The sequence below is a fragment of the Archocentrus centrarchus genome, chromosome 2 (genome assembly GCF_007364275.1).
Source record: "Archocentrus centrarchus isolate MPI-CPG fArcCen1 chromosome 2, fArcCen1, whole genome shotgun sequence".
Lineage (NCBI taxonomy): Eukaryota > Metazoa > Chordata > Actinopteri > Cichliformes > Cichlidae > Archocentrus > Archocentrus centrarchus.
In genome coordinates this window covers 1,641,799-1,657,348 of record NC_044347.1, presented here as the reverse complement: position 1 = coordinate 1,657,348, position 15,550 = coordinate 1,641,799, and the positions used below count along the sequence as shown (strand labels likewise).

Here is a 15,550-nt window from a genome sequence, read left to right as displayed (position 1 = left end):
ACTGGCCCAGTTTCCCGTACAGGGATTATGTCTAATCCTGGACTAAATTCTTTTTCCTATTGTGGTCTTCATTGACTTTTTCCTTTTAGTCTAGGACCATGCTTAAACCATGACTGGGAAACTGGCTGAAAATGTTTGGAGGTCAAAATGTTCTGCATATCACCCCAAAACCAGCATACCAACAGTGAAGTTGGTCGATGGGAACATCATGGTGTGGAGCTGTTTTTCATCATACGGCACTGCTTCGTTTAACTGAAGGAAGGATGAATGGAAAAAATGTACCGAGACATTCTTGATAAAAATCTGCGGCCATCTACCAGGATGATGAAGGTGAAATGAGGGTTGACATTTCAGCATGACAATGATCCCGAACACAGCCAAAGAAACTCTCAACTGGTTTCTGAGAAAGAAAATAAAGCCGCTAGAATGGCCAGCCAATCAGCTGACCTGAATCCAACTGAAACTCTATGGAAGGAACTAAAACTCAGAGCTCATAGCCCACAAAACATTCAGGATTTAACGAGTGTTTATGTGGAAGAATGAGCCAAAATCACATCTTAGGCTACGTTCACACTGCAGCCTGAAGTGACCCAATTCAGATTTTTTTGCCCTCATGCGACCTGTATCTGATCTTTTCATGGCAGTTTGAACAACAGATCCAATTTTTTCAAATGTGACCCAGGCCACTTGGATATGTGGTTCTAAATCCGATACGTATCTGACCTGCACCTCATTGATACTCGACAAACGTCACTATTCTGCATCCCGTTACGCGGACGAGGAAGGAAAACCAACTTCCGAAAACACTGAGCGCGCTCGCTACGTGTGACGTTATCGCGTCCTCTACTGCGCATGCAGGACACTTTTAGGTTTGTCTGCTGTTCACACACAGATCACATCCAAGTCGCATATATGTGGAAATGTGAACGACCACGCAAAAACAAAATCAGAAATTGGGTCACTTCAGGCTGCAGTGTGAACGTAGCCTAAGATGTGATAGTTTCTCCATACGGGAGGCGTCTCGAAGCTGTCATCAACAACAAAGGCTTTTGTATGAAGTCAGTGCTTCTTCCCTGTGTCATTTCTCATTATTACTAGATTAAAGCATATCTATGGTTTAATTATTTTTTTTTTTTTGCATGTGTGGATTACAAAGGTTGTTACCAACATTTGGTGAGAATTTCATGTCAATAACACCTTTAGAATTATATTTACTGGTGATGTGTTCAATACTTATTTTACCTGCTGTATGCAAGAAAACATCTTTAAAATGTTGAAACCCTAAATGCTTATTTTAATACATGCTCCTATGATTGTCAACCTTAACACAGTAACTTCTGATCTGCCCTCAGGAGGTCTGGGCATGCTAATCAAACAGACCCAAAAGACATTGGTATCACTGGACACACACTCTGCACACTCAGTTGGTGTCCCTGAAGAAATGGCTGCATAGTGCTGAAGTCCTAATTTGGTTATGTTTAAGTTGTGTGTTCATCAGTGTGCTTACCTGATTTTTCAGATTAACTGGAAACAAAATTTAATCTCCACCTTATTTTATGTTCCTGCTGGACTTTATTAAAGAGCGCTGACTGAATCGTGGAATTGCTGCAGTCTGACAGGAGATTTAGGGCAGACATGTTTCACACTGAAAATGAAAATTCTGATGTTTTCTGATAATTCACTGGAGAAAACTTCAAAAAGTGCATTGTGGGTAAACTTTAAAGATTCACTATGAGGGGAAAATGGTTTGAATGTTTTTAGAAAATGAAAAGAAACAGTAACCAGAGTTTGAGTCATATTTGATGGTCAGACTGATTTTATGAGTAAAAGTGATATCTATGAGGAAACTGGGGTGCTTCTTTTTTTGGTCAGAGTGAAAGAGCTGAGAACAGCTCAACCTGACATCAGTTCATGGCATCTAAACTCAGATAGAGCTCAGCCACAGTTACTGTATGTAGGCTGATTTTACTGTAATAATATAATGAGTCAGGACAGAAAACCTTTAACTGGTTTAAGGTTTAGACTCCTTTCTCTCACCATGCAGTGCCTTCATGGTTTGTTTATACTATTAATCAAACCATATGTAAAATTATAGCTTTTTAAAAAACCACCACTGCTGATAGTTAGGATAAAAATAAATGCATTCCATAACAAAGTAATACTTTGCTTCATTAGAAGCTATTAATATTCTGTTAGTGTAACAACATCATGTTCTGTTAATATAATTTAGTTTTGTGAATAACTGTCTAAAATGGTCCTAAGTAGAATAAAGCTGAGACAAACATCTGATTGCTCTGCTAGTTTCTGTGTGAGGCATAAACACAGTGAGAGCTGCAGAGATGGACTGAACATGAAACAGGAAGTGCAGGTGCAGCTGAGTCACAGGTTCATCTGGGTGGAGACTGTCACAGTCTGACAGGCAGCACTGGACTGGTCTCCATCCATCCGAGTACAGATAAACTCTGTAGCTTAGCTTTAGCTGGAGGCCACAATTCTCACATCACATCAGAGTAACAACAATATGAGGAAACATGACAACATTCTCCACACACTGTTTTCTTCTGGTCTGAAACAATGTGAATACTGGATTGTTGTACTGGAAAAAAGATACTGGGACTGTGTGTTTCTGGCTTCTTCATTATTCTAAACCCCAGAAAAGGGTGCACTCAGTTCTGCTTTAGTTCACTTTAGGAAAACAAACCAACTTTTAAATATACAGCTGCTGTAGATGTGCGTTTGTGGTATCTTCACTGTGTGTTAAACTGACTGCTGTCTGATGAGAGTGACAGGTGGTGGGACCGCCCACCTGGAACAGGTTTCACTTCCTGTTTGCTGAAGTGGATTTTCAGCTCTTTAGAAACCAAAGGCTTGTTTTTCAGAGACAGTTTCAATGGGATTGAAGGAACGACGTGTTTGCACTGCAGTTTCTATCCAACAACATCAAGCAGTTAAATCAAAGAGTTCATGTTACTGGCAGCTCACCTCTCTGCAGCAGATCCACGCTCCTCTTTAAAATTCATGGGGTAATCTTTAGACCGGTCCCTCTTTAAGGACACATGGCTGTGTTCAGGTCCAGGTTCAGGTTCAGGTCCAGGTCCAGGTTGGTTCCTGTGAACAATGATGCAGCAGTGATGTGAGTGCTGAGCTGTGACATGGAGAAGAGTCATGGACAGTTAGAGATGGTCATCTCACCTCTGAGCTTTGGTCTGGCTCTCATGTTCCCCACACAGAGTGGTTTTAGAGGGAGGGACTCCCTCCTCTCTGTCCTCACACTGATCCATGCTGCTGAATTCACACCAGCTCACACACACTTTCTACCTTCACCTGCAGAGGAAACACACATCATTGATGCTCACATCAACCTTTCATCATGTGTGCTGCTTCTTTCCTGCTTCATTTCAGTGTCAGTGGAGAGAATTATTGAATGATGACTGATGAGCAGAAACATGGCATGTGAAATGATATTAAGTTAAATCTTCAAAATAATGTTCCTAAAGCCTTAAAATACCCCCCCCCCCCCCCCCAAATGCCCCCTGCATAGCTGATTCAAACCTGCTCTCAGACTAAGTTAAAGTTGTCCAAGTTCAGATTTGAACTTGTGGATCTTTGTTTCCCACAGAGAGAAATCTGCAGCAAACAGTGGTGGATGAGCAGCTCCAAAGTTCTCTCTTCTTCATGTTGGAGCTTGTTGATGAGCTGCTGTGATGAAGGCTCCAGTAAAGGTTTAGATGATGGTTACAGGGACGAGCGCTGCTGCTTTGGATGCTAGAAAAATGTCTCCTTTGGCTCAGCGTCTCTGAATCTCTGTGCTGTGTGAGTGCAGACAGACTCCACCTTAAACTACCACAGCTGCTGCTATCAGTGTGTCTGTGGAGAAACTGGGGGCTGCACGGGCTCAGTGTTGGAGTGCTTCATATTCACACGTCTGCTTCTGTTTCCTGTAGTGATGGTGAGATGAAGCTTTCCATCCAATCAGTGAACCCATGGGTAGAAGCTTCACGGTGCTTCATTTGCTCTACTGCGCCATCAAGAGGACAGTCAATGTAAAACATGCAGAGTGATTATAATCAGACCAAGGCTTTGGTGTGTGAAGCTTTGAATAGAATAAATTATTTTTTGTTGTTAATAAATAAATCCTGAGCTAAATAATATGGTGTCTGTCTTTATGATACAATGTTGGGGTCAAGATGGAAAGTGGAAATAAATTGGTAGAGAGTTGTGATGTAAATGTGATTGTGTTACTTGGTTTGTAACTGTGCTCACTAGAGACATTTTATTTATTCATTTTTATTTAGAAATAACAGCTTTGCCACAGAGCTGAACTTCAGTCAGTTTCTTTTGTTTGAAACAATTTCACCTGCTTCAGAAAAAACACTTTCACAGGGCACAGATGAAGCTGGGTAATAATTTAATTCTATGTGCACTCATTATTAGGAGAGATCAGCTCAAAATGTTCCCAGACAGGGAAAATCTCCTTCTGGCTGGTTCATCACCAAAAAAGAAGCAGCTCAAATAGACAGAAAACCAACACACAACAGTCCCTGATACCACAAACTGTGAACACGGTGAACCCGTGAATCTTTTCCTGAAGCAGTCACGTCACGTGGCACGACCGGCTTGCGAGGCTTCGACACAAGCCTCGATACGCGCTTCACAAAAATCTCCCTCGATTACTCGATCCACGCTTCGCAGCCCCGACACAGAAAGACGCATCACTAGTTTGTACTGCAGGTCTGTTTTAGTCACAAATGTGGCTGAAACTCGTGTTGGATTCAATGAAGCATCAAAACAAAGCATTTGTGTGGAGGATTTTTTAGTTTACAGTATTATTAGTTTACACAGTATTAGTTTACAGTGGGGATCTGCCACATCCAATATGGCGGACGCCCTGACGTGTCACAGGGCTGACCTGCTCAATGCGGCGTCTACGTATGTCTATGGGAGCAGCGGCTCTCCGGCCGAGCTCAGGCCGCATTCAGTGCGTCAGTGAGCGGGAGAGCAGCGGCTCCTCTCCGCCTCCTCCACAGAATGATGGTGGCAGGAAGAGCTGCCTTCAGCCATCAGCGAGTGTAACTGCACATAGCTGATGTTAGCCAGGAAAACTTCCAGACTGACGGACAGCCGACGGGTTTCTTCCAGGAAATAAAAACAGAGTTTGTAGTTGAAGTAATCAAACATGAGCTGAACAAAGAGGAAAGCTCCTAAAGACAAACTGTTAAAACAAAGCAAACTTACAGTTTCTGCAAACAGAGCAGTAGCAGAAGAATCGATGCGTGTAACTTCGTCACAGGTGAGCTGATTCCCGGAAATCCAAGGCTTCACCTGCAGAGAGACAGGAAGGAGGTGGTAGGAGGTGGAGTTTCACAATAAGAGGACTGTTTAACTTTGTGTAGACAGATTTAATGTAAGGTTATGTCACTTCTCTTTTCTCTGAGCAGATTCAGTTCTTGTTAAAATAATAAAAACTGACCAGTCTACAAACTGGTATTTATCATTGTAGTTTGACAATCAACATGAATTTGCTCATTCAAAACTTTAAACAGACTTACATGGAAAAGCAGATGCTGACATTCACATTCAGGATTCTTTATTGTCACTTCTGCAGTTTCAGGCATTAAAGAAACAAAATGGTGTGTTGCCTGGAACGAAGCAGTGCAAATAAGTTATAAATTCACTTCTGCTTATTCTGTTCAGGGTCGCAGGGGGGCTGGAGCCTATCCCAGCTGACATAGAGTGAGAGGGAGGGTACACCCTGTACAGGTCGCCAGCCTGTCACAGGGCTAACACAGAGTGAGTCACCTATGGGCAATTTAGAGTTTCCAGTTAACCAACCCCAGTAAGTGCATGTCTTTGGACTGTGGGAGGAAACTGGTGTACCCGGAGGATACCCACACAAACTCCACACAGAGAGAGAGGTGGCCAAGGTGGAATTGAACCCAGGCCTTCCATGTGGTATTCTAACTGTGAGGCAGCAGTGCTAACCACTGCGCGGCCAAGTTAAATTAAAAAAAAAAAAAAGTTAAAAACAATCTAATGTTTTTCTAGCGTCCAAAGATCCTTCATCAACCAGCTGATCAGTAAGTGAAGAAAAGAGAACTTTGTAGCTGCTCCATCCACCCTGTTTGTTTCACACAGGGAAAAACTGCAGTATGGAAGTTAAAATATGCAGATGAACTGTTAATACGAAAAAAGTATTTCTTATCCGATTACTCTCAATTGTGCCTCTTTAGAAGGTGGGGAAGTTGACGGTGGAAAGACCTGCTTTCCTGAGTGGGTGGAGGAGCTTTTGGACCTTCGTGACAATGGCTGCAGTATTGGTGGTGACAGTCAACTCCTCCCAAATTAATTTTTTATATTACCAAGAACAGCATGATTCACTTGTGGTAAGCAGCAGAGAGGGAACAGGTGTTGTCTTGTTTGCGTCTGCTTACCTGGTGGTGATTGTCAGCACTGCTGGAGCTTTGGTGGGAAAGAGGAAAAGGGGGCGTAGAGCTGGAGTCCAGGTGAGACTGCAGTTGTTTTGGAAATGGGGAATTGCTGGAAAATAATGTTGTTCCTGTCTTTTTAGCCTGGCATCTCCTGGTGCCTGGAGTTATGACTCATTCCCACCTCTGAATTTACATGGGAGGACGTGTTGCCTTTGTCATGTTTTTCCTGACTCTCCTGTAACTGTGGTAGCCTCCCCACCAGTGAGTGAACTTCATAGGTTCAGTGGATCAACTTTACAGGTTCTGTGTTTTAAATATTTCAAGTGATCTGTTTGTCCAGTTTGAAATCAGAGTCTATTTTCACACCAAGGTTATTTACAACAGGCTTAACATAAGGATCCAGTGGGCCCAGGTCCAATTTAGAAGTAAAGAAGAAGCAAATATACAGGACTCACCCTCACTGAGGTCAGAGTTTCCTGAATCTCTCTTTATTTGGGATTCTTTGTTGGAAATATTTTGGTTGACTTTGTGTTTCCATTTAGATGTTCTATTTCTGTACTTTATGATTGCCTGAAGTCATAGTGTCCATATGCAGATATTAGCATGTATAGGCTTTAAACATGTTGTAGTTGCCCTCGGGGTCAATAAACGGAGAGTCTCGACAGGTGCTTAATTTTTGATTTCCATTCTAGTAATTTGTTGTGCACTGTGAAAACTTTAGATAAAACAGAAAGCGGAAAAAGGGGATTAATTCTACAGGTTGACATAAACCACAATAGATTTCACAAAGACTGCTCAAATAAATAAACAGTTTCAAGCAAAGAATAGACACACTGAACATCATTGCTATTACCAATAATATTGAACTCTGGAACCAACAATAAAATTCCACACTTTGTCATGAAGTAAACGTACATCATTCCACTACCATTGCTTTCTGCCCTGCAAACAATGTGTGGTGTAAAAAATATATACGTATCAAAGTGCAGGTAAATGAAGTGAAATCAATGAGATCACTGGAGCCTTGATCCAAGTCCACAGGTGATGAATGTGTAACAGACATATGTCACCCTGCCAGCCCGATGGTGAGCACACAAAACGATCAAAGATCAATATTTCACTTCATGGATTTGTTCCAATATGAAGAGAGAAGCTTTCTATAGATCTAAACTGTGACACTCACTGACACTTCAGCCTTTAATGGCTGTCTCACACTTGAGTGTGTTACTGTTTGTGTGTGACAGGGATGCACTTTGATACATTTTACAAAATCAAATCACCATTAAAAACAGCTTTTAAAGGTATATGTTAGCACACAAATATTTGAATAGACATGTATGAACAGGGACAAAGCAGTGCAGCAGGATCACTGTTACACTAAATTTACACATCTGTAACAATTTATACCATTTTGTTTCTGATTCAGTTTACCTCATAATCATCATCATCATCATCATCAGCTGTAGACTGAGTCTCTGTACAGCCCTCAGTGCTGTGATATAGACCTATAGACTTGGACAACAACCACCCATCCACCCCCTCCATTTTTGCATATTGTTCGATGATGATTTACCTAAAATAATTCGATGTAAGGGAAATGAATGGTTACACAGTATTAAACACATAGAAAGTAGTATACTCACTGTATTATAATCATGTACCATCACAAAATCAGGATGCAAGTGGGCAGCTGGCTCATCTGTTACACAAGCTGAAAGTATCCTGAAGCTATGGGACATTATTGGAGCACCATGCTTACGAAGACAGGGCCTTGGAACTTCCCATTTCCAACAGTGGGGGACGGCAGACAACAGTGACAGAAGAGCTATGATCCAGGAGCAGGTACAGAACCTGGAGAAAGAAGAAAGAAGATCAAGGGAAGTGTCATTGGCTTCCCAAGGAGTCTGGACCAAATGGGACCTCCCCAAAAGGAAGGTAGGTTGGGCGGAACTGTAGAGACTGGAGTCATTTCTCATTTCCTTCCCGCTGAGATCAGTTTATGACTCACTCCAGACTCTGGTAAATTTGTACAAGTGGGGCATGAGAGAGGACCCGCTCTGCAAGCTCTGTGGGGAAAGGGACACCATGGCGCACATCCTGTCCAGGTGTAAAACAGCACTTACCCAAGGAAGGTATAGGTGGCGCTATGACAAGGTGCTCATGACTCTTGCTAACATCCTGGAGCAGGAGAGAAACAAGAAATGCCAACCACCCCAGAAAAAACATTAATCCAGTTTGTGTGTGTGTGTGGGGGGGGGGGGGGGGGGGGGGGGGGGCACCAAGCACAACAATAACAAGGAACAGCCTGCTACAAAAGGCCGAAGCTGGGAAAGGAAGGTTGAATTGGGAAGAAGGCTGCAGATCCCCCAGGTTGTCCAGACAACCTTGAGGCCAGATGTGGTACTTTGGTCTGAAGAGGGAAAAAAGATCATCCTCATAGAACTTACAGTCCCACGGGAAGAGGGGTGTGAACAGGCCTTTGAAAGGAAAAGTGCCTGCTCCTAGTGGCTGTGGATGGCCTGGGTCCCCTGGGTCCTTCCCTATTTGCCTCTGGATCACAGGGGGCATGGTTGCAGTTTCTTGCCCTCATTATTGAGTACATTCAATGACAGAGGTGCATACACATTACTGCAAACAGCATATATCCATCCATCCATCCATTCTCTCCCGCTTATCCGGGGCCGGGTCGCGGGGGCAGGAGCCTAAGCAGAGAAGCCCAGGCTTCCCTCTCCCCAGCCACCTCCACCAGCTCATCTGGAGGGACTCCAAGGCGTTCCCAGGCCAGCCGAGAGATATAATCCCTCCAGCGTGTCCTGGGTCTACCACGGGGCCTCCTCCCGGTGGGACATGCCTGGAACACCTCACCCAAGAGGCGGCCAGGAGGCATCCTAATCAGATGCCTGAACCACCTCAACTGGCTCCTTTCGATGTGGAGGAGCAGCGGCTCTACTCTGAGCCCCTCCCGGATGGCCGCACTCCTCACCTTATCTCTAAGGGAGAGGCCAGCCACCCTTCGAAGGAAACTCATTTCTGCATATATGTATGTTTTATTTTTCTAAACTGTTTTTAGATCCATCCATGCATCCATCCATCCATCCATCCATCCATCCATCCATCCATCCAAAAAAACAAAAAAAAAAACAAAACAGCAAAATTGTGTGTATGTGTGTATATCTTCTTTTCTTTTTTTCCTTTTTCCCAATTGCCCCTCCCCCCCTTTTCTCTCTCTGTTTTTTATCCCTCTTTTTTATCCCCTTCCTTATTGCCTGTCATAAATAACTAAATAAAAAATAAAAATACAAACATTAAGAAGAATAGCCTACAGAAAACTTACAGAGCTGTCCTTGTAAAAAGCAAATATGTTTGGTACATCAGTGCATTCGGATCATCGTTCTGATTGCAAAAACTACCAGATATGACAGGCTTAAAAAAAAAAATAAGAAAGGTAAAGAAAGGAAAAGCACCAAATACCAGGATCTCCTGCAAGACTGCAGGGGAAAGGATGGCAGGCATGGCTGCTCCCAGTCCAGGTTGGCTGTAGAGGATTCCAAGCCCAGTCACTGTGGAGAATGCTCACAGCCATTGGAGTGACAGGAGAGAAAGGTAGCAGTTCACAGGACGGGAGGAGACAGCAGAAGGAGCCCCGTGCTGGTTATGGAGCAGGAGAGAGGAGTCAAGCTGGAAACCAGAAGGAGGAGAGGGCTAATGTGTCACGGTCCTGTAGCATGTCGAACATCTGAAAATAAAATCGTTTTATCAAGTCTGCGTGCGTCCTGCGTTTGGGTCCACCCCTCCCAGCACACAGCCCCCACCGTGACATAATGATTTGGCCCTCACTGCCAACCCAACATCGAGAGGGTGCTGGAGCTGAGGGTTGAAACGCCCAGTGAATGATGGTTACCGCCTGATGACATCGGCTCCTTCTGGCCAAGGCTACGTTCACTTAAGGTGAATGAAGGTGAAGCATCTTTAGATGTCATTGTAATCTATATGAAGTAATACAAATTCATGCAATTTCTTTTGTGTAGTCAAACTTAAAATGATTATTTGGAACTTAAATATAAATTTTTATTACTACTTAAAACCATTTCTTAAAACAACTATTAGATTTTCTCATACTTTAATTGCACTATTTTTTAATTGCTATAAAACAAATAGTGTTTCAAACAAAGTAGAAGAAAGCAACACATTTCAATGTTTGAATCTAAATATTTTTTATTTTGACATCAAAAACATGTGAAAACCAGCTGAGAACCAGCTCTTGAATTTAACAGGTGTCTAAGACACAGCCTTCATATCCCTAAACTGGATAAAACTCAAACCCACAGAGGCGTAAAACAGCTTCTCTAATCACTCTCTGCTGTCAAACCTCCAACACAGTTCAGTCTCTCAGACACTGTTTTTAGTGAAACAGCAAACACTCTCAGGCACTAAACACACTGTACATGTGTGAACCTTAAACACTGACAGCAGAATGAAAGCACAACTACAACACCACTGTCAGCTGATACACTCACAAATTAACACACGTGTCCAATGATGTGACCGGACCAACTGGGCGGGATCAAAGTCAGTGGAGTGTGCAGGTGCACATGTGCATCTACAATGGACACACACACACACACACACACACACACAGAGGCAGAGGAGGAAGAGTGTGTGTGAGAGGTGGCAGACGAGGACGACCGAGAAGCGTCATCACCAATGAGATACGGGAAACCATTGTACATCATGTCCTGGTCCACAGGATGACCATGAGGGAAGCAGGACAAAGGGTCCAACCCAACCTGAGCAGATTCTCTGTGGCAGCATCATCAGGACCTTCACTGTTCAATGCTGTACAAACAGTGTCTGGGTGTGAAGCTGGCTGTGAAGTGAGCTTCAGAGAAACACAACATCCTGATATTCACTGTGAAGCTTTGAGTGGAAAAAGACAGAAAAACAACATGTGGATCCTGGAATAATGGCAGCATCCATCTTTAAAGGACTGAAGAGGAAGAAGTTTACAAGGAATCATTGAGAACAGTTTCAAACATCAACTGATTGAATCCATGAATGTGAAAACGTGTTTGTGAGTGAAAGAGACAGACATGTACAGACTGAACTATCTGTTCAACAGTCAGAGTGTTTCTCTAACAGGAGGACGCTCTTTACACTCAGCTCAGCACACACACACTGAGCCACCAGGATACACCCAAAACCCAGGATAAAGAGGTGCAGTGAATGTGGTGTTGAAGGTGTGGAGGTGGATCAGAGTGTCAGAGGAGACTCTGTAGAAGGACAGAGTGCCAGCAGGACAGTCCACATACACTGCTACTCTGTTAGAGACAGAGGAGGAGGAGGAGGAGGAGGAGGAGATGGATGTTACTTTTTTATTGTGCCTGACAGAATCAGGACCTTCATCAGAGCATTTCAGACTCCAGGACTGATTGTTTTCTCCAAACACACAGTCATAACTGTCTCCTTTTCTTCTGATTCCTTTGTAACTCATCGATATGTCAATCCTTCCTCTCCACTCGACCTCCCAGTAACAGCGACCAGTCAGACCATCTCTACACAGCAGCTGAGCCCAGCAATCAAACCTGTCTGGATGATCAGGATATGACTGAACCTCCTTCACACGTGTCACCTTCCTGTTGTTGTCAGACAGTTGGAGGGTTGTCTGTACTGTGTTTGTGTCGATTGTGAGTTGACAGGAATCTGATGGAGAGAACAAACACAATCCAGCTGCAGTTATTGATCCATCATCTGTTCATTGATTGACACTTTGATGATGACTCCTGACATCAGAGATGTGAATGAGTGATGTGACAGTTTGAAGATGGTTGAATGTGTGCTGCTTTGTTTTCATCAATCACATTAAAAACACACTTACACTTCCTCAGACCTGGGATCAGCCATCGCACTCCAGCAGGCTCCGCCCTGAAAGGAGGAGGGGGGTCAGAGCAGCACAGTCTCTGTCAGCATGCACACATGGATATTACATCACTCTCATACACACACTGTTCATTGATGAATAGCTTCATAGGGAGATTTTCTAAATAGAGGAACAAACTTTTAAAAAAAGATTTCCCCTCCATGAATCACCATCTTATAGTGGTGGAGGGGTTTGTGTGTCATCCTAGGAGCCATGTTGTCCAGGGGCTTTTACCAATGGTAGGGTCTCCTTTTGTAAATTGGTCCTGGGTGAGGGACCAGACAAAGAGTGATTCCAACAGCCCACTACTGAAGATCCACCAGTGGAACCATTTACCCTGCACAACATAGGTTTACTGGGACCCCACCACATTTCGGGCAAAAAGGACCATGGGGACGCCTAAAATCACAATCCAACAAGTGGGGATGGGGCGCTGCTTACTTCAACTGAGGCTATAGTCAGGTGGTGGAAGGAATGCTTCAAAGACCTCGTTAATCCAACTGACATGCCTGCTGTAGTGGAAGCAGAGTCTGGGGATGACAGCCATGACTTGTCCATCACTGAGGTGGTTAACAACTCCTTGGTGGCATGGCCCCTGGGATGGATGAGATTTGCCCTGAGTTCCTGGAGGCTCTGAATGTTGTAGGGCTGTCTTGGTTGACTTGCCACGGCAACATGGAAATGAAGATCTGGCTGTCACTGCACTGGGAGACTGGGGTAGTGGTCCAGAACCTCATCTCTGCATTTTATGGATCACAATTCACTGAGTCTGGCCTCCATGGCTACAAACAGGCTAAATTTATGTCAAGTACTGTTACTGATGAAGAAGGTAAGTAAGTAAAGCTTTATTTATATAGTACCTCTCAAAACAGATGTTACGAAGTGCTTCACAACAGGACAAAGAATAATAAAAACAAATTAAAAACAAATTAAACAAATGCCAAGCTAAAAAGATGTGTTTTTAAAAGACCTTTAAAAAGTCATCAGTGAGTCCGCCGCTCTAAGATGGACAGGGAGAGAGTTCCAGAGACGGGGAGCCACTGAGGCAAAAGCTTCGTCTCCTTTGGTTTTCAGTCTTGTAGAATGCACAGACAGAAATCCCTGATCACATGACCGCAGTGACCTAGAAGGAGTATATAAGTGAAGGAGTTCACTGATATACAATGGGGCTTGCTCGTGAAGAGCTCTAAATGTAAGTACCAAAATCTTAAACTCTATTCTAAATTTCACAGTTAGCCATTGTAACTGAATCAGAAGTGGGGTGATGTGGGAATATTTGGAAGATTTGGTCAGAAGCCTAGCAGCAGCATTCTGAACAGCCTGTAAACGCTCCAGGGAATGTTTGCTAAGACAGGTAAACAACGCATTACAATAGTCCAGGCGAGAGTATATAAATGCATGAATAACCATCTCAAGTTCAGAATGAGATATGATGGAGGTAAGCTTAGCAATATTCCTAAGGTGGAAGAAACAAGAATGCGTCAACGATTTAACATGAGAGTCAAGCATAAAGGCAGGGTCAAAGGTTATCCCAAGGTTCCTAATAGAAGGCTTAACGAATTTAGCAAGAGGACCAAGGGCTATCATTATATTAGAGACAGATCTATCCAGAGCACAGATCAGAATTTCAGTTTTGTCCTCATTAAGTTGAAGAAAATTTTCGGCTAGCCAGCTTTTAATGGATTTTAAACACATTATTAGTACCTGCAGCTTTGAGACATGTTCATGCTTGAAAGAAATACACAGCTGGATGTCATCAGCATAACAGTGGTACGATATTCCCTCAAAAGTGTTTAGAACATGCCTCAAAGGGAGCAAATATAACAGAAAGAGCAGAGGGCCCAAAACAGAACCTTGGGGGATGCCATACGCAAGATAAGCAGAGTCGGATCTGAAATCAGAAACTGCCATGTGAAATCATCGATTTGACAAGTATGAAGTAAACCATTTCAGGGCAGATCCAGATATACCCACCCAGCGATGTAGTCTATCAAGTAAAACTTCATGGTCTACAGTGTCAAAAGCAGAAGAAAGATCCAACATCAATACAGCGGAACATTCTCCTGCATCCCTACTCAACAGAACATCATTGGAGACTCTAAGGAGAGCTGTCTCAGTAGAATGAGCTCTACGAAAGCCAGATTGAAATTTATCCAGGATATTATGTTGTTCCAGAAAGGCAGTAAGCTGCTTAGCAACAACCTTTTCCAGTATCTTAGATAAGAATGGTAATTTAGATATTGGTCTATAATTATTGAAAGCAGCGGGGTCAAGTTTGACGAGTAACTAACCAGTCTCCCTGTAGTTGTAAATTTCTACCACAGTTTTGATTATTAAATTTCCATCGTTCAGTTTTTTTCTTTTGGTCAAGCTAGCCTAACAGTTTCCCCATTTTCCACTGTTTGTACAAGCGTAGACTAAATATATGTAATCTGAATCAGGGTCAGAGGGACACATGATATTTCCTGAAATACTACACTGTTAAATATACAAGCAGCTCCTAGATAAGTTGTCTTTGGAGACCCCCTGCTTTAAGATCCCTTATTGTTCAGTTACAAGAGTTTTTGTGAGCAAAGGAAAGATCTTCCTACATGTGTGATTATTTATGTCACAAACAGGAAGTGAGTGAAGGACACAGGAAATGCTTCCAGCTCTTCCTCCTCTATCAGACATCCTCTCCATACCTGAGAGTGTCCAGTCTCCAGCGTGGATCATTCAGTCTGACCAACAGCAGCTTCATTCCTGAGTCTCCTGGATGATTGTAGCTCAGGTCCAGCTCTCTCAGATGGGAGGGGTTGGAGCTCAGAGCTGAGGCCAGAGAAGTACAGCCTTCCTCTGTGATCAGACAGCCTGACAGACTGCAGACACACAAAGTAACAATATATCTGAGTTAGGGATGTGTGCAACTAGTCGACGAGATGACTAATTGTGAATATTGTCACAAATCGGTATGAGTCGGTTAGCCATAAATGATTGTTCTAAATATTGCAGCCATCTGCCACCAGATAGAGCTGCAGCCCAGAGATTGTTATTAAAAAAATGCCATAACTCTGTCAATCTTGGCCTGATATTTTTATTAGGTCTAATATTGTTAGTTATTTTTTTAAAAGTTTTTAGTAACTCAATTGGCTCCTCTTGAACAATGTCCCCAAATTCGTACAAAGAAGCAAAAAAACCAAAAAAAACAAAAGCAAACTTGAGGGTT

General features: G+C 43.0%; 1 pseudogene; it reads right to left on the bottom strand.

Annotated features, from left to right (window-relative positions):
• Positions 1–15,550, bottom strand: part of LOC115791158 (NACHT, LRR and PYD domains-containing protein 12-like) — a 1,329,445-nt pseudogene that overhangs the window by 76,437 nt on the left and 1,237,458 nt on the right.